Below are 18,984 nucleotides of genomic sequence, written 5' to 3'. Positions count from 1 at the left end.
TTTGTAGTGACGGTGTTTTGATGCACCATCCAAAGTGTAATTAATAACTTCACCATTCTCAAAGGGATATTCAATGTCTGATTTACCAATTGGTGCCCTTCTTTGCGAGGCATTGGAAAACCTCCCTGGTCTTTGCGGTTGAATCTGTGGTTGAAATGCACTGTTCCACTGAGGGACCTTGCAGATAATTGTATGTGTGGGGTACAGCAATGAGGTAGTCATTCAAAACTGATGTTAAATACTATTATAGCACACGGAAACAGTGACGTGTTATGTGACTTGTTAAGCAAAGTTTAGTCCTGAACCTATTTAGGCTTGCCGTAACAAAGGGGTTGAATACTTATTGACTCAAGACATTTCAGCTTTAAAAAATTATCAATTTCTGTATATATATATATATATATTTTTTTTTTACATAATTCACCTTTGACATTATGGGGTATTGTGTGTAGGCCAGTGACAAATAAAATCTAAATTTAATCTGGAACACAACAAAATGTGGAAAAAGCCAAGGGGTGTGAATACTTTCTGAAGAAACTGTATGTCAAAGTATGTTAAATATTGTTGGGATCAGCTAAACTTTGAACATTGAGATATTAAATAAATGATAGAGACAAAAGCCTTGAATAGAAAGTTTGTAAAAAGCCAGAAGGCTTTGGAATGTGTTTGATGGAGAAGAGGAGAGCGATGTGTTGATATAGGGAAGACGGATGGATATCTGTGGGTCAGGAGGTGAGGGGTGAGGTCAGTTCCCCTTAAGGGAGTAATAGGGGTTAGTATCTGGTTACCTTCTTTCCTGTGGAGCCATAAACTGTAAGGAAGAGGAGTGTCTTAAGTAGGATGTATATAAACTGTGATGTCTGAAATCTTTAGCTGTCTGTTTTCAGCTCTACAGAACCTTTGTGGAATTATTAAACTTGGTTAAAGGTTCTATAGTGTCCGTGGGTTATTTACTCTGAAAATTAAGAACCTAACAGTTGGCGTTGTCAACAGGATTCACCACGATTTTGTATCAAACCAAAGACTCCAGATTAGTGGAACAGGAGCCAGCACAGTAAATAAGGTAGGCAAGTTCCTACACCTGTTACCACTCATTTAGACATCTTGGGGAGATGAGAATCATAGGCTGAATAATTCTAGAATACGGATTTAGGAGGCCTGAGTTTTTTCAAAAGGCCCATTGTGTAACGACCGGTCATAGCTTTATAGTAAATGGTAAGGCCCGGAAGGTAAACTCATACAGGCTGGTACCTGTTGGGTAAGTCCTAGGGGGTAACTCCCTAGTAGGTTGGTTCCTGCTAGTACTATAAAGTCAATAGTAAATCCCAGTGGATTAATACCTGTGATTACTATTAATATAGGGTGAGTCCTGGAAGGTAAACTCACGCAGGCTGGAACCTGCGAAGGGTAAGTCCTAGGGGGTAAATACCAGCGGGGTTGGTTCCCTGTATAGCTACAATGGGGTGAGAGCCTAGTTGTATTGGCCATAAAAGTGTGAATGGAAGGTTAGTTGTGTGCCTTGTTGGGGTGGTGAACCATGGCAGATTATGTGGAAATAGGAAGACAAATGTGAATAATATTGGTGAAGTATTATCAATAATAGGGATATTGGAGGAGATACGGCACAAAGACATTAAGAAATCCGTATTCTCCAGTAATAGATTCGCAGACGTTTATGGTATTGGTTTTTGAATTATTATCCGGGGAAGTGTGTAGTGCTATCTTAGGAAATAGTGAATAGATGGTGTGTATAATCAATGGGAGTTAAGGAATCTAAGATACCCTGAACACCGTCGGGTATCTATTGATAGGGCGACAAAAGAACCCGTTTCTCCCTGTAATATAGAGATAGCGGAATTGAATAAAGCCATGGAGGCGCTAAAAGAAGCACACGAGCATTCTACCAATTCGGCTGGAATATGGGAAATTTTTTAGCAAATTAGATTAAATTGGGCAATATTTTCCTTCTAACGGTGAATTCAAATCAAATAAAGAATGCAGGGAGGCAATTATGACTTGGCACAAGGACATAAAAACAGAATCAAAAACTTAATATACCCGTGTTTTAATGTCAGCATTCTATCAACAGAAAATGCGTAAACCCATAAAGTGTAACATCAGTACTTTACTAAAGAAGGCCTGGGAACGGGAGTGTATTGAAATAAAATTGCGCTTCTGCTTTAATGACGGGGTTGAACCCTCAAAACAGTAATTGCGGGGGTAGTAGATTTAATTCAAGACAATGTTTTGAGAGTGGAATATGACTCCGCTCACCTTGCAGACGTGCGAGGGGTTAATAAGGCCATAGAGGAAATCGCTAACAACAGTTTCAATGGCCAGGATAAAACTAAGAAACGTAGTGAAAAAAAATGAAAACGTAAGTAGACAGCTCCCTGTTTTAGATGTGGGGCTATCGGGCATTGGAAGAATGAGTTTAAGGTGATACTGGAACCTAGTGCATTAGCATATCACTTTATGACGACTCATGTGACATGGATTGGTTATTGTTAACTGGGGGACCAATGGGAGGACAGAGGATGCTGTTATTCAAATATTACAAATTATGTTTGTCAGGAAATAACCCATGTGTTACAGTGTGCATATCCTCAGGTGGAACCAAGATATAACTAAGGGCACGGGCTGAATTCTGGAGATTGAGTGTACATCAAGAGACATCAGGCGGGGGTGTTGAGCATTGATTTGAGAGACACACTACTTCGAACAGTACCTGCAGTGGTTAAGATCGTCATATCTCTCCTTGGGGGGTGCATAGTTTGCACGTGAAGTGAGGTCCAACTGCATAATGGGTGAGTGAAGACACCATGACACAGGAAGAGGAGCGAGAGACAGACTAGATTCCACTGTAAGACATAGAGATGGGTTGGGTCTGGAAACTATTGTAAACATCATAGCTGGTTTGGGGTTCAGCTGCTTCATGGGTTAATGCATCATATGATAGAGGGGTAATTGTACTGTGAACAATATGTTGAAAGCATTGAGGTAAAAGCAGATGCAGTGCTGAGTTCCCTCAAGAGGATGGAACGTGGATTAGGGATATGCACGTGCATATCAGGTGTTCGTGCCTATCAAGTAAAATGGAGAAGATGGGGAATAAAGTGAAAATGACATGACTTGGGAACACCTCTCAGAACCTGGGGCCTAAAGGGGAGCTTTCCTTTTTGTGGAACCCAGCAGGAAATTATCTTGGAGGCATAGAGTCAGGTGAAGAGAGAGTGGGAATTGTCATGGTTTCAGACTTTGGTTTTCATGCATATATAAATATGCATAGCTTATCACATTGTTTTAATACTGTTATGTTTTATGTTTGTTTTTGTTGCTTTCTAAGTATTGTGCTATCACTCTCTTAGGAACCAGAAAGGGGGAAGTGGAGAAACCACAGCCACTCCATCTGACATATAACAAGACCGCAGATTCAGCTGGAATGGCATTTTGTTATGTGATGATAGATGGGAATACAATTGTGTGATCATAGTACAGAGGCCATAAGTCTCTTACATATGTGAACCTCGCGTGACTGGTTGTTTATTGTTTGTTCATTTGTTTGTTTGTTTAATTCATGTTCTATAATCATTTTTTCCCCCCATGTTTTATTATAATTGTTTATACATTTAAGTCGTTTCCAAGTTTATGTAAAGTGAACATTAGGATGCTATTGTTCAAGAGGAAGGACTGTTGGGATTGGCTAAACTTTGAACATTGAGATATTAAATACATGACAGAGACAAAAGCCTTGAATAGAAAGTTGATTAGAGAGGAATGTTGGGTATACCATTTCAAGTCCAAGTGCAGCCAAAAGTGATTTTCCTAGGTTAGGTTGCCAGTTCGAATCCGGCGCGCGACTTGTTTTTGTAAAAAGCCAGAAGACTTTGGAATGTGTTTGATGGAGGAGAGGAGAGGAGAGCAATGTGTTGATATAGGGAAGACGGATGGATATCTGTGGGTCAGGAGGTGAGGGGTGAGGTCAGTTCCCCTTAAGGGAGTAATCAGGGTTAGTATCTGGTTACCTTCTTTCCTGTGGAGCCATAAACTGTAAGGAAGAGGAGTGTCTTAAGTAGGATGTATATAAACTGTGATGTCTATCTTTAGCTGTCTGTTTTCAGCTGTACAGAGCCTTGCAGTATCAGTGGAACACTGCAGTTACGTGACATGATGATAAAAACAATTACAGACCTCTACATGCTTTGTAAGTAGGAAAACCTGCAAAATCGTAGGTGTATCAAATACTTGTTCTCCCCACTGTATGTCCAGGTCATGACAACAAACCCTGTGACCACCTGGTAAGTATCTATAGACAAATAGCCACACATATCTTCCATTGATGACATCCATTCATGATTATTAAAGTCAAGTTAGGAGTCCACCCAGTTTAATAATCAAGTACAAGGTTAAATTCGGCATACATACTACAACTTAACCAGCTTCCATACAGCAAAATAAGAACGGATTTACTCCTATAGGGGAATAGAGCACCATGGACTCTGTGACAAAGCTCATGGGTGATCAGAGATTTATGCCAGATTCTACAATCAGGTTTTATGCTTGAATTTTATTCTCCCATTTGTCTTTTCTCTCTTCCAGGTCCCTCCCTGCTCTCCCTCGACTCCCATGAACACCTGTGTCCCCCCATCCCACTCACGCGCTCCTTCACCTACTCCTCACCAATTCTTGGCAGCAAGGTGGGGTCCTGACTGGGTCCTTCATTCCCTTACTATGATGAATTCAAGCAGTTTGGGTAAAATCCTCAGTAAATGTGTTGTTTTCAATAACCAACCAGTGAAATAAAGCTCCATCTGGTCCTGTTTCTGTATGAGCTCAGCCGGATGGATTTTTCTCTCCTAATGTGAACATGGTGGTTTGACATCTGGTGCCAACCATTAAAAATTTGACAGCTAGGCCAATGAAATGCAGCATTTTTTGTTTCATAATGACATACAGTTGAAGTCGGACGTTTGCATACACTTAGGTTGGAGTCATTAAAACTCGTTTTTCAACCAGTCCACAAATTTCTTGTTAACAAACTATGGTTTTGGCCAGTCGGTTAGGAAATTTACTTTGTGCATGACACAAGTCATTTTTCCAAAAATTGTTTACAGACAGATTATTTCACGTATAATTCACTGTATCACAATTCCAGTGGGTCAGAAGTTTACATACACTACGTTGACTGTGCCTTTAAACAGCTTGTAAAATTCCCCAAAATTATGTCATGGCTTTAGAAGCTTCTGGTAGGCTAATTGACATAATTTGAGTTAATGTGAGGTGTACCTGTGGATGTATTTCAAGGCCTACCTTCAAACTCAGTGCCTCTTTGCTTGACATCATGGGAAAATCAAAAGAAATCAGCCAAGACCTCAGAAAACATATTGTAGACCTCCACAAGTCTGGTTCATCCTTGGGAGTGTCACGTTCTGACCTTTATTTCCTTTGTTTTGTATTTATTTAGTATGGTCAGGGCATGAGTTGGGTGGGCAGTCTATGTTTGTTTTTCTATGATTTGGGTATTTCTATGTTTCGGCCTAGTATGGTTCTCAATCAGAGGCAGGTGTCATTAGTTGTCTCTGATTGAGAATCATACTTAGGTAGCCTGGGTGTCACTGTGTGTTGGTGGGTGATTGTTCCTGTCTTTGTGTTTTGCACCAGATAGGACTGGTTAGGTTTTCACACGTTTCATGTTTTTGTAATCAGTTGTTCATGTGTACATTTACGTATTAAAAGGAACCATGGACACTTACCACGCCGCATATTGGTCCTCTGATCCTTTTCGCCTCTCCTCTTCGGAAGAAGAGGAGGAAATCCCTGACAGGGAGCAATTTCCAAACGCCTGAAGGTACCACATTCATCTGTACAAACAATAGTACGCAAGTATAAACACCATGGGACCACACAGCCGTCATACCGCTCAGGAAGGAGAAGAAGAACCCCATCCCAACCGTGAAGCACAGGGGTGGCAGCATCATGTTGTGGGGGTGCTTTGCTGCAGGAGGGACTGGGGCACTTCACAAAATAGATGGCACCATGAGGAAGAAAAATTATGTGGATATATTGAAGCACCATCTCAAGACATCAGTCAAGAAGTTAAAGCTTGGTCACAAATGGGTCTTCCAAATGGAAAATGACCCCAAGCATACTTCCAAAGTTGTGGCAAAATGTCTTTAGGACAACAAAGTCAAGGTATTGGAGTGGCCATCACATAGCCCTGACCTCAATCCTATAGAAAATGTGTGGGCAGAACTGAAAAAGCGTGTGCGAGCAAGGAGGCCTACAAACCTGACTCAGTTACACCAGCTCTGTCAGGAGGAATGGGCCAAAATTCACCCAACTTATTGTGGGAAGCTTGTTGAAGGCTACCCGAAATGTTTGACCCAAGTTAAACAATTTAAAGGCAATGCTACCAAATACTAATTGAGTGTATGTGTAAAGGTCTGGGTGTAGCTGGTACAGAGGAGTCAGGCGCAGGACAGCAGAGATGAGTAATAAAAGTAACTTTACTCAAAATGACCAAATACGTGTAGTAATACCAAGCCCACACGAAAGGACCAAAATACAACAGGCACAAAACAAAAACCATGGGGAAAACAGAGGGTTAAATAATGAACATGTAATTGGGGAATTGAATCCAGCTGTGTAAGACAAAACAAATGGAAAATGAAAAGTGGATTGGCGATGGTTAGAGGGCCGGTGACATCAACCGCCGAACGCCGCCCGAACAAGGAGAGGGACCGACTTCAGCAGAAGTTGTGACAGTATGTAAACTTCTGACCCACTGGGAATGTGATGAAAGAAATAAAAGCTGAAATAAATCATTCTCTATACTATTATTCTGACATTTCACATTTTTAAAATAAAGTGGTGATTCTAACTGACCTAAGACAGGGAATTTTTACTAGGATTAAATGTCAGGAATTGTGAAAAACGGAGTTAAAATGTATTTGGCTAAGGTGTATGTAAACTTCCGACTTAAACTATATGACCATATTAGGACTGTGGAAATGAATGGGGAAAATATGTGATTTTGTTTGGAGGTGAAATAAGTCATGTTTACAACTGCATAATCCTCCCTAGTGGTTTATTAAAGGCCCAGTGCAGTCAAAATTATTTTCTTCTGTGTTTTGTGTGTGCAACAGCTGATGAAACAAACACTGTAAAACTGTGAACAAATTTGGGTTGTGGAAAACTGGTTAATAGACCAATAACAAAGAGAGCTAGTTTTCATATTTACACTTTACACTCAGACCACTCCCAGACAGTCCTAGCACTTTCATGGAAATCTATTACAGTAATGTACTTAATTGTTACCTAGAAATGATTTGACATGGATATAAAGATGACTGAATTCAGTCTTTTACACGTATTACACGACACATGCCCAAAAATCTAAGTTTGTTGGTGATGTACACAGTTTAGCAGATGTGCTTGTGTTACTAGCTCCTAACAGTGCAGTAAGAAAAATATTGAAATACACAAATAACTAAAATCAAGAAATGTCAGAACGAATCCAATTAATAACCCAAATAATACTGTATCAGTAATCCAAATGCAATCTATGCATATATACACAAAAAAAGATATACAAAAAATATGTACAGCAGTAGATACAATGAACAAAAATATAAATGCAACAATTTCAAATATTTTACGAAGTTATCAGTAACTTCAATTTAATTCAATAGGCCCTAATCTATGGATTTCACATGACTGGGAATACAGATATGCATCTGTTAGTCACAGACACCTTAAAAAAAAGGTAGGGGCTTTGATCATAAAGCCAGTCGGTATCTGGTGTGACCACCATTTGTATCATACAGCGCTACACATCTCCTTTGCATAGTTGATCAGGCTGTTGATGTTGTCCCATTCCTCTTTAATAGCTGTGTGAAGTTGCTGGATATTGGCAAGAACTGGAACACTCTGTCGTACACGTCAATCCATAGCATCCCAAACATGCTCAATGGGTGACATGTCTGGTGAGTATGCAGGCAATGCAAGAACTGGAACATTTTCAGTTTCCAGGGATTGTGTACAGATCCTAGCGACATGAGGCTGTACATTATCATGCTGAAACATTTACAGTTTCCGTTTTACATTTTAGTCATTCAGCAGATGCTTTTATCCAGAGCGACTTACAGTTTGTGCTTTCATCCTAAGGTAGCTAGGTGGGACAACCACATATCACAGTTATAGAAAGTACATTTTTTCTCAATAACGTAGCCATCAGTAGAGTCATAGCTAGAAAGGGGGGTGTTAGTTATTATTATTAGTTATTATATTATTAGTTATTATTAGTTAGTTATTATATATTATTATTATTATTTTATTTTTGGGGGGCGGGGGGGTTGGGTCGAGGTGAGGAGGAAGATTATTTAAGATACTGTTTGAAACAGGAGGTGATGGTGTCAGATGAATGACTGCACGACTGCAAGGAGGAGGGAAGTTGCTCATTCACAGAGACAACTGGCTCGAAATCATGAAAATAATTTTCAATCAGATTGGCTGATGGAATGTGTCGAGATATCGTAACATCTCCTTGGATCAGATTCTGCCCCAAGAGGTTTCTAAACATCTTTTTCCCAAGGGGTGCTTATGACAGATACCCCTCGTGAATGACTGCATTGTAGCTAGCGTTATGGGAGGACAGTGTGGTCTGTGGAGAAGGCACTGTAGCCTGTGACCATACCTGGTTTTCCAATCCATCAATGGGAGTAACCGATCCATCAAGTCTGCTCCAAGTAGCAGGTGTACAGTTTCGAGGCTGGTAACATACACAGGGTGAACGAGCGATACGTCCTTGAAGTGTAGTTTCAGCATGACTCTCAATGTGAGAGTCGAGGTAGTCTGAGTGACCCCTCGAATTGTAGTGTTGCATCGTTCCACTTTTAACCAATGTTTAGTTGGCTTCAAAGCCCTTTTTAGATCATCAAACAATGTTTGAGAGATGAGTGATATCGTCGCACCCGAATCAATTAGCGCATGACAAGTTAAGCAGTCCTCCAGGACTGTTTCCGGGTATTGGCGTTTCGATTCGTGTTTAGTGGCCATATTCCCCACAAAGTGGAGTGGTCGTTCGCAATGACGTGATGTGTCAATTCTGTTCAAGGTGGAAACAGATCGACTTTTCAGATCAACTTTTTCTTTGTGGGCTTGGCTTTAACGAAGCGTTTGACCTTTTTCTTCGCAACTTTTGTATCAGAGTCTATCGACAAAGCCCGTGGGCTTGTTTCTTGATCAAGCGGGTCCTGGATAGGGTCTCGAGTGAGAGCGGGAGAGATTTGAATTTTAACGTCCTTGGCATGGGTTTTAATTCCTGCGGACCTGGTGTCCGGTAATTCCCCGTCTAGTCCTTGTGACTTATCTTTTACCCTTTTCTCAAATGTTTCTCGCTTTGAGTTCTTCACGCAGTGGAACTTCTGGAGAACATTGGTCTACGTTTTGATCATCCTTCAACCATTTGTTACCCTTGTGCTCTGACACTTTGTGTGGGTTGGGTGCAGGAACGTAGTGAACAGGTCGATTGTAGCGGTAGTCGTTTTGATGGCGACGTACTTTACAGTTATTTCGACCGCGAAGGTTATTGGAATCATAGTTTCGTGGTAGAAACTGTTGTTGTGCGTCATCTCTTAACGCTCCAATAGCTGATAATGCACCCTCTGACTGGAGTGAGTGCTCCTGGTCAAACTTCAAAACGAGTGGTCAGGGCTCTTAGCGTTGTGAGCTTTTGATGCCTCAAAAGCTGTGCTTGCAAGCTCTCTGAGTTGTAAGATAGGCAAGCCAACATGGGCTGCAGGGCCCAAGTAGGTAAAGAAGGTGGGATACATGTTCGACAGGAACATTTGTTTAAATGGTAACAGGTCTTCCATGCCTGTTTCAGTGAGTAGGCCAAAGTAAGCTGACCGAAGCCTATGATAGTAAGCTTGTGGGTGTTTGTTCCGAGCTTGTTTGACCGTGTTAGCCAGTGAGCTATCGTGTTTGCGAGTCGCAGAACCACTGAATTCTAATTTCAAAGCTGTGGCAAGTTTAGCGTAGTCATTTAGCACGTGTTGCTGTTGTAGACGAATGAACCTCGTCACGTGTCTATTCGACGTTCGCTTCAACAGGTAAACCCTGTCAGAACCCGTAGTGTTCGGGTAGCCATCCAACGCGGCCTCTATGTCAGCTAGGGATGTCTCAGTATCGTTTGGCTGCCCTGGAACGGGGTCAAAGGTGGAGAAATTCTGAGTTTGTTAAGGTATTCCGCTTCAAGTGGGCGGAGAGGGTTGGCTTCATCCTCTGGGGAAAGTGGGGCCAAGAGGAGAAGCCAAGCTTTGGCCAAGAGGTGCCATATTACTGAGTGCCGAATGGCCAAGAGGAGAAGACTGAGGGACACTTAACGGAGGCAATGTCTGAAACCTATCGTCTTCACTCCTTTGAGTACAGGGCTCCGGTTGCTTGGATGGATAGTCACGCTGTAGAGCGTGACCATTCTGGACTTCCTCCAGATGGTACCTAAGGGTGGTATTCTGCTGCATTGCAGAGTCCACTTGAGCGTTTAGAGTACTGATTCTGGACACGTGAGTGTCGCACTTGCTGCTTTCAGGCTCAAACTTATCTGTCATTGGTTTGCTGTTAGAGGTCTTGAGTACGGAGGGAGAGATTCAGTGAGGAGATTTCTTCCGCTTGCTTAGAAATCAAGATTTCCATCTTCATCACCCGAGTTCTCTCATCATTCATTTGGGCAGCGACTTCAATGAGTTCTGCTGATTTGTCATCCAACTTAGTCATTGTGTTCATCAATTGATTGTCTTTGGTCTGCAGAATTTTGAGTAGAACTCTGAGTAACGTTCAACAAAATTGTCTGCATGTTATCAAATTGTGCGCTCCTATTTGTAGATAACTCAACAGATTTATCTAGTTTGGAGTGGACTACCTCGTATTTGGTTTTGGCTAAATCGAGTTGTTCCTGGAGACAACGATTTTGTTGAAGAGTTTGTCCTCATTCATTGTCATAAGTATTTTGAATTACTTTTAATTGTTCAGATTTCAAACGCAGTTCCTCGACTAGCAGAATGTTTTCATTTCCTGCTTTTGCCAATAGTTGCTCAGTTCTCTCCATCTGTCCCCTCATGTCAGGCACGTGCTTCAGCTGTGGACCGATGCCGATGCATTGGACCGATGCCACATTTTTATGGCGATACATCAGTGCAAAAGTGGGGGAAACCGTCACAAAGCCTGTGTTTGATGGTTGATTTTGGAGAGCGTTTGCAATTTCGGCAGTTTTTTCGCTAAGGCCATAATTAGGGTTGATATCGCTGCTGAGGTCAGAGATCAATAATTTTATGGGTGGAGGTTCACTAATTAGTGGAGGAGTGGTGACCACCTCCTTTGATAGCTTGCACATTATTAGAAACATTTAGAGGAAACATTTTCAAAGTTTGGGTTTGGAACAAATCGGAGGGCATGCTGTCCGGTCCTCTGGCAGTCTCTATGGGGGTGCCACAGGGTTCAATTCTCGGGCCGACTCTTTTCTCTGTGTATATCAATGATGTTGCTCTTGCTGCGGGCGATTCCCTGATCCACCTCTACGCAGACGACACCATTCTATATACTTTCGGCCCGTCTCTGGACACTGTTCTATCTAACCTCCATACAAGCTTCAATGCCATACAACACTCCTTCCGTGGCCTCCAACTGCTCTTAAACGCTAGTAAAACCAAATGCATGCTTTTCAACCGGTCGCTGCCTGCACCTGCATGCCCGACTAGCATCACCACCCTGGATGGTTCCGACCTAGAATATGTGGACGTCTATAAGTACCTAGGTGTCTGGCTAGACTGCAAACTCTCCTTCCAGACTCATATCAAACATCTCCAATCGAAAATCAAATCAAGAGTCGGCTTTCTATTCCGCAACAAAGCCTCCTTCACTCACGCCGCCAAGCTTACCCTAGTAAAACTGACTATCCTACCGATCCTCGACTTCGGCGATGTCATCTACAAAATGGCTTCCAACACTCTACTCAGCAAACTGGATGCAGTCTATCACAGTGCCATCCGTTTTGTCACTAAAGCACCTTATACCACCCACCACTGCGACTTGTATGCTCTAGTCGGCTGGCCCTCGCTACATATTCGTCGCCAGACCCACTGGCTCCAGGTCATCTACAAGTCTATGCTAGGTAAAGCTCTGCCTTATCTCAGCTCACTGGTCACGATGGCAACACCCATCCGTAGCACGCGCTCCAGCAGGTGTATCTCACTGATCATCCCTAAAGCCAACACCTCATTTGGCCGCCTTTCGTTCCAGTACTCTGCTGCCTGTGACTGGAACGAATTGCAAAAATCGCTGAAGTTGGAGACTTTTATCTCCCTCACCAACTTCAAACATCAGCTATCTGAGCAGCTAACCGATCGCTGCAGCTGTACATAGTCTATTGGTAAATAGCCCACCCTTTTCACCTACCTCATCCCCATACTGTTTTTATTTATTTACTTTTCTGCTCTTCTGCACACCAATATCTCTACCTGTACATGACCATCTGATCATTTATCACTCCAGTGTTAATCTGCAAAATTGTAATTATTTGCCTACCTCCTCATGCCTTTTGCACACATTGTATATAGACCCCCCCTTTGTTTTCTACTGTGTTATTGACTTGTTAATTGTTTACTCCATGTGTAACTCTTTGTTGTATGCTCACACTGCTATGCTTTATCTTGGCCAGGTCACAGTTGCAAATGAGAACTTGTTCTCAACTAGCCTACCTGGTTAAATTAAGGTGAAATAAAAAATAAAAAATTAATTGGAAGCTGCAAAGACAAGTTTAATCTATTTATAGATGTTGACGAACCATAAGTACCGTACCAGTAATGTGGAAGTTGGACGTGAATGAATTTGCAAAAGCAAAATGAATTAATTAATCAATGCCAATGATTAATCCTACCTGGGTAGGCTATCTGGGTATTACACTTTAATTAACCTGAGAAGTTTCTTCATCTAGGTTAATATGAGAAGTTTAAAAGTGTCTCATTTGATTGGAAGAACATTAAGTTATGTTCAACAATTTAACTTATTAAATTGAATGAGACGATAATCCATACAATCTCCATTGATTGGATATCATAAGTGTAAACAGTAGATCAAATGTTGGGAACATTCAACACTGGCACTTCTCCCGAAGGCCGAAACCACATGGGATTCCTGCTGGGGTGGAGCTTCTGTCAGTACTGGATTACTGAATGGTTTTGCAAAAATCAAATTTGACTGATTTATCAATTTAATGACAAATCAGACCTGTATAGGCTATTTGGGAATTAAACTTTACTTAACCTGAGAAGTTACTTCATCTAGGTTAGTTTGGAAAAAAGTTTACAATGTCTTATTTAGAAAACTCATCAATTTGGGTATTATTTAAAATATCTATTTCAGAATGTAAATGGCCAGATTTACATTTATTAGTTCAATTGGACAAGACATTGATATCCGTCTGGATATCATAAGTAATGACTTGAGTGTGACCTGAATAATTCTTCATGAACGAATATACTGTATTAGGGCACACGCCAGCGGTCAATGATTTCACACGCTGAAATCAAACGGAACTATCCGGGGCGGAACTTCTGTTCCGCAAGGCCCGAGGAGTTTCATCGTAGCACAAGAAAACAAAATAGCTATTTTCCCTTGTTAGTATTAGCATGCAAGCTAAACCCTCCTTTCTGCCTGAAAATGCAGCACATAGGATTCCCATGGCAAGGGAAAGGTTTTACTTATAACGTATTATGTTCAAACCCTTTTCTGCAGTTTTTGACAATGTTTTAACCGAAACACGCGGCAACAACGAAATGCGCCATGGTCTACTCGCGAGAGAGACAGAGCTATATATCGCTGGTCAAGCTTATCTCTCCTGAATTTCAGTCTGCTGGATTAATAATAATTAATAATGACCGAGCCTACCCACGTCTGAAACGCGCCAGGCAGATATAGCCCTGCGTTTGGCCAAACGCTCTATTTCTCAGATTTCTATAATTAGCTTTCTCGGCCCTCATACAGAAACGTTACCTACTGACTATGTCAGCGAACAACACGGAGGCAGGGGAATCTTCAGCACACACACACACAATAATGCTTGTCTACCACTCAAAAAAATAATAATAAACTTGGTATATTATGTCATCTGCTTTTCAATTTAATGCAGGCTGAATCAAAATGAAAGCGTCATTCTATTTTAGATTCCTATCAGGGGGCTCCAATAATGTTGTGTCTTTGGCTATGCCGGATTTAGTGATATGACATGCTATTCTATAAAATCATTTCTCTGTAATTAATATCACCTGATTGAGCTAATCATGTAAATGTAATTAACTAGAGAGTCGGGCACCACGAAATAATATTTATAGAGCTGTTATCTTCCGATTAAACTCTTAAAGACCTAGTAATATTTTACTTAATTCAGTCTCATCTGAAAGTTGTAAATTCTTGGTTATCTGCACTAACCCTGGCTAACAATTTGAATCAGCAATAAAAAATTGTGTTTAATTGTTTATTTACTAAATACCTAACTAATTACACATACACATAATTAAATCATAACTTGATTACAAATTACATCATAATGGAAAACGTCCCTGGCGGGCGGGAACAGATATGACAGCTTGTTACACAAAAGAAAAGAGGCTGGGTTTGAGTGAAAGAGCGGGAAGACTGAGGGACACGGAGAAGCTGTGTTATCGTAAATACAGTGTCTGATGCATTCTAAATTACCGCCCATTTGGAAAAGGAAAATGCAATAAATATTTACTCTGAGCTGCGCTTCAGTAGGTTGGTGGTAGATGGAAGGCCGTGTTGCCAAACCGAGTCCTTTGAAGAATGTCTCTGATTGTCAATTGGATACGTTGTAGTAACATCGTTGGGTGATAGACGGGATACTTTGTCTGTTCCTTTCTAACCCTTGTTGCATCTGCTGTTGCTAACTCAACGGCCAGGAGGTATCACTTCTGTAGTGAATAAGAGTTCAAAGTTCATACCATTTGCAACCAAAGCTCACGCTGATGTTGGCTTCATTCTGTAGTTATTATCTGAACCATTCTGACATAGGACCGTCGTCCTCACATCTTCGGAACAGATAGTTATATTGTCGTCAAGGGCTTATATAGGAAGACAGAGGAGGGCGTGTTTGAAAAGTTTTACAGCCCATGTCCCTTCACCGGGGCGGGCCACTGATTGAGCAGCCCTATCTTATGAAAATCCAAATCTCTCATTTTAGAAGCTAAAATCACATTTCATCCCATCACAAATAATTTCATATTCAAACATTTAAATTGAACAACAATTCCATGTGAATCCGATAACTCTGTTGTGTAGACTTTCCACTGTAGAGTTTGTCATCTTATCATTGATGAGAATGTCTCAGATCACAACCGAACTGACATCATATTCATTAAGTACCACCGCATATGTTCAATTGGTCGCATTACCAGAATATAGTTCATTTACCCCCACCTTCTGATGTTCCCTGAATCTCTATGTTAACCAAGGGTTTTGCAAATGTAACCTCAGTAGGGTAGAGAGAGGAAAAAGGGGTGAAGAGGTATTTATGACTGTCATAAACCTACGTCATGACATTACCGTGGTTGTGCTTTGTGCTGCCTCGTCTGGCCTTTGGGCCAGGGTGTATATTAAAGTTCTCCTGTTATCACCCATCTCTGCTCTCCTGCGCCTGACTTCCTGGCAACCTGTCACTCACCCCATTAGTCACTCACCCCGTTGTAAACAATTGTTCGAAAAATTACTTGTGTCATGCACAAAGTAGATGTCCTTACCGACTTGACAAAACTATAGTTTGTTAACAAGAAATTTGTGGAGTGGTTGAAAAACAAGTTTTAATGACTCCAACCTAAGTGTATGTAAACTTCCGACTTCAACTGTATGTTTTCACCCTTTCCCGATAGGATCCAATTCGGGAAAGTCGCATTCCCAGTCGTAATGCTAGTGAGTTACCGCCACTGATATCCAAAAGTTATTTCCGGCTGCAAAGTTGCGTCGGAGCTAGAAGCAGATCTGCCATATCTGTCGGCGCCATCTTCATAAATATAGGAGCTGGGTCGAATCAAGGTGCCGAAGACAGGCTCCTTCATGACCAGTATCTGTGACGAGACGAGCCTGGAGCTGATCTACACTGCAATACCCAACAGGCGTTGGCAAACACCTCCGAAGTGACAAAAAGTGATTACTAATAAGACAGTACATCACAAGTGTTTAGTAATATCACCCTTTCAATACACGTGTCACTCATGAACTCTTCCCTGTTTTTATACAGATGGAGGACAGAAGAGCTGCTTTTGTCATGGAGTCCTCTTACTGAAAGACTGGTTGATACTGATGTATGAATTGGGAGAGAGCTTTCACTCAGCATTAAAATTAAACTAGACACATATTACTTTTTAGCGTCTTTTGTTGTTATTGAATCAAATGGTACTATGGGGTGTGGAGGGGGGGGGGGCTGTGCATTCGTCAAACATGTCAGAGAACTCCTTTCTTATATGGGACACCGTACAGGAAGGTATGGCAACTGACATGTTTGGCAAGATATCCCCAGGACTACTAGATAATAGGCAAAGTATATGTCTCTGATAGGTTAAGTATCTGTACCGGCTATGAATTACGTGTAATATGTGCACGTTGTTATATTAGCAGAACACTGCTTCTACAGTATTATGTGAAGTATGGTTTATTCTACATATAACTGTTACACTTGAAATGTATCAATACACTTTGTTTACAATCACTACAAATGTTCAGCAATTTCACTCTTCTCATATTCCTCTGGAGGAAGCTTTGAATTGGGCAGTGGCCTACAGAGTGGTTTGAGAAGAGTGCCATCCTCCTGCATCTGACATCTGCCTGTAGTTATTGAACTCTGCCTGCTGGAATCATGGTTTGAGGCAAACTCTGTCTTAACCAGGATGGAATGTCATGCACTCCACCCCTTCTGCCAGCTGACTGCACCTGTCCGTGACCTATAATACATTACAGATGGAAGGGACTTCATCGCCCACTGGAGACGTAAAGACAGAACATCACCCAGAGATCTGGGGATGTCCGTGTGTGGTTAGACAGCCAAACTCATAGATTTGACCAAATAGACAAATAGAATGCCATTCTAGTTCTGGTCAGACAGCTAAAGTTGTCACAGGATACTAGGAGTGGTGGGTGGAATCAGGCGCAGAGAGCAGGGTTCAGTAGATCCTCAATTTATTCTCCGACGCACAAAAACTGTCACGCCAACATACAGGGCACATACAATTGACCAGCCCAAACACAGGACCAAATAGTCTGGAGAATACACATACAAAAACCACCATACGACAGAGCAACAAAAAACAATCCCGCACAAAACAAGGGCGGGACAACCTACTATATATAAGGACGCTAATTAAACTAAAATACACACAGGTGAAACTAATAAGACAAAACCAACAGACAAACGAAAAAGGGATCGGTAGTGGCTAGTAGGACTGTGACGACGAACCGCCGAGCACCGCCCGAACAGGCAGGGGAGCCAACTTCGGCGGAAGTCGTGACAGTTGTACTCTACACACAACTTATTTGTAATTGCTAGTTAAGTGTAGGCATACTTTCTTTATAAGCACATTAAATATCATATTTACAGAAAATGTTTTATCTTTGTAACATGAACACAACCATATATTTTTTTTAAATTGAAATATATCTATAGTTAAGCTGGGCGATGTTCGTGCAATGTCCACATATAGCGTACACCTGTAGGGATATTAGTAGTTCTGGGATTTGTTCCCCTGGAAAAGATCTTACAGCAGACATAAGGAGAGATGAGAAGAGATAAAACTAGACAGTTATAGAATATTTTGTTGAAGGACAGCTGAGCTGACTCAAGACCGGGCATTCAACTCACAGTTGATACCATGACATGATGAAACTTTGAAACTAAGTTGCAAGCTAATTTCGTAGCAAGGTGTTGTAGAACGAGTGTCTTATGAAACACATTACAGACACTGGCTCTTGCTATCTTGGCAAAACATTTTTTTTTTAAATATATACAGTGGGGCAAAAAAAGTATTTAGTCAGCCACCAGTTGTGCAAGTTCTCCCACTTAAAAAGATGAGAGAGGCCTGTAATTTTCATCATAGGTACACTTCAACTATGACAGACAAAATGAGAAAAAAAATCCAGAAAATCACATTGTAGGATTTTAATTTATTTATTTGCAAATTTTGGTGGAAAATAAGTATTTGGTCAATAACAAAAGTTTATCTCAATACTTTGTTATATACCCTTTGTTGGCAATGACAGAGGTCAAACGTTTTCTGTAAAGTCTTCACAAGGTTTTCACACACTGTTGCTGGTATTTTGGCCCATTCCTCCATGCAGATCTCCTCTAGAGCAGTGATGTTTTGGGGCTGTTGCTGGGCAACACGGACTTTCAACTCCCTCCAAAGATTTTCTATGGGGTTGAGATCTGGAGACTGGCTAGGCCACTCCAGGACCTTGAAATGCTTCTTACGAAGCCACTCCTTCGTTGCCCGGGCGGTGTGTTTGGGATCATTGTCATGCTGAAAGACCCAGCCACGTTTCATCTTCAACGCTCTTGCTGATGGAAGGAGGTTTTCACTCAAAATCTCACAATACATGGCCCCATTCATTCTTTCCTTTACACGGATCAGTCGTCCTGGTCCCTTTGCAGAAAAACAGCCCCAAAGCATGATGTTTCCACCCCCATGCTTCACAGTAGGTATGGTGTTCTTTGGATGCAACTCAGCATTCTTTGTCCTCCAAACACGACGAGTTGAGTTTTTACCAAAAAGTTATATTTTGGTTTCATCTGACCATATGACATTCTCCCAATCTTCTTCTGGATCATTCAAATGCTCTCTAGCAAACTTCAGACGGGCCTGGATATGTACTGGCTTAAGCAGGGGGACACGTCTGGCACTGCTGGATTTGAGTGCCTGGCGGTGT

At 41.4% G+C, this 18,984-nt stretch overlaps 1 long non-coding RNA gene across 1 annotated transcript; it reads left to right on the top strand.

Annotated features, from left to right (window-relative positions):
• The first annotated feature begins 458 nt into the window (after positions 1–458).
• On the top strand, positions 459–16,421 carry LOC116354796 (uncharacterized). Its single transcript, XR_004204023.1, has 3 exons — positions 459–4,697; positions 15,939–16,212; positions 16,307–16,421. It is a non-coding gene; the product is annotated as an uncharacterized LOC116354796 (long non-coding RNA).
• The last annotated feature ends 2,563 nt before the right edge of the window (positions 16,422–18,984 follow it).

The sequence above is a fragment of the Oncorhynchus kisutch genome, linkage group LG18 (genome assembly GCF_002021735.2).
Source record: "Oncorhynchus kisutch isolate 150728-3 linkage group LG18, Okis_V2, whole genome shotgun sequence".
NCBI classification, from domain to species: Eukaryota; Metazoa; Chordata; class Actinopteri; order Salmoniformes; family Salmonidae; genus Oncorhynchus; species Oncorhynchus kisutch.
Note: the sequence above shows the minus strand (reverse complement) of the source record. Positions and strands in the feature narration are given on the sequence as shown.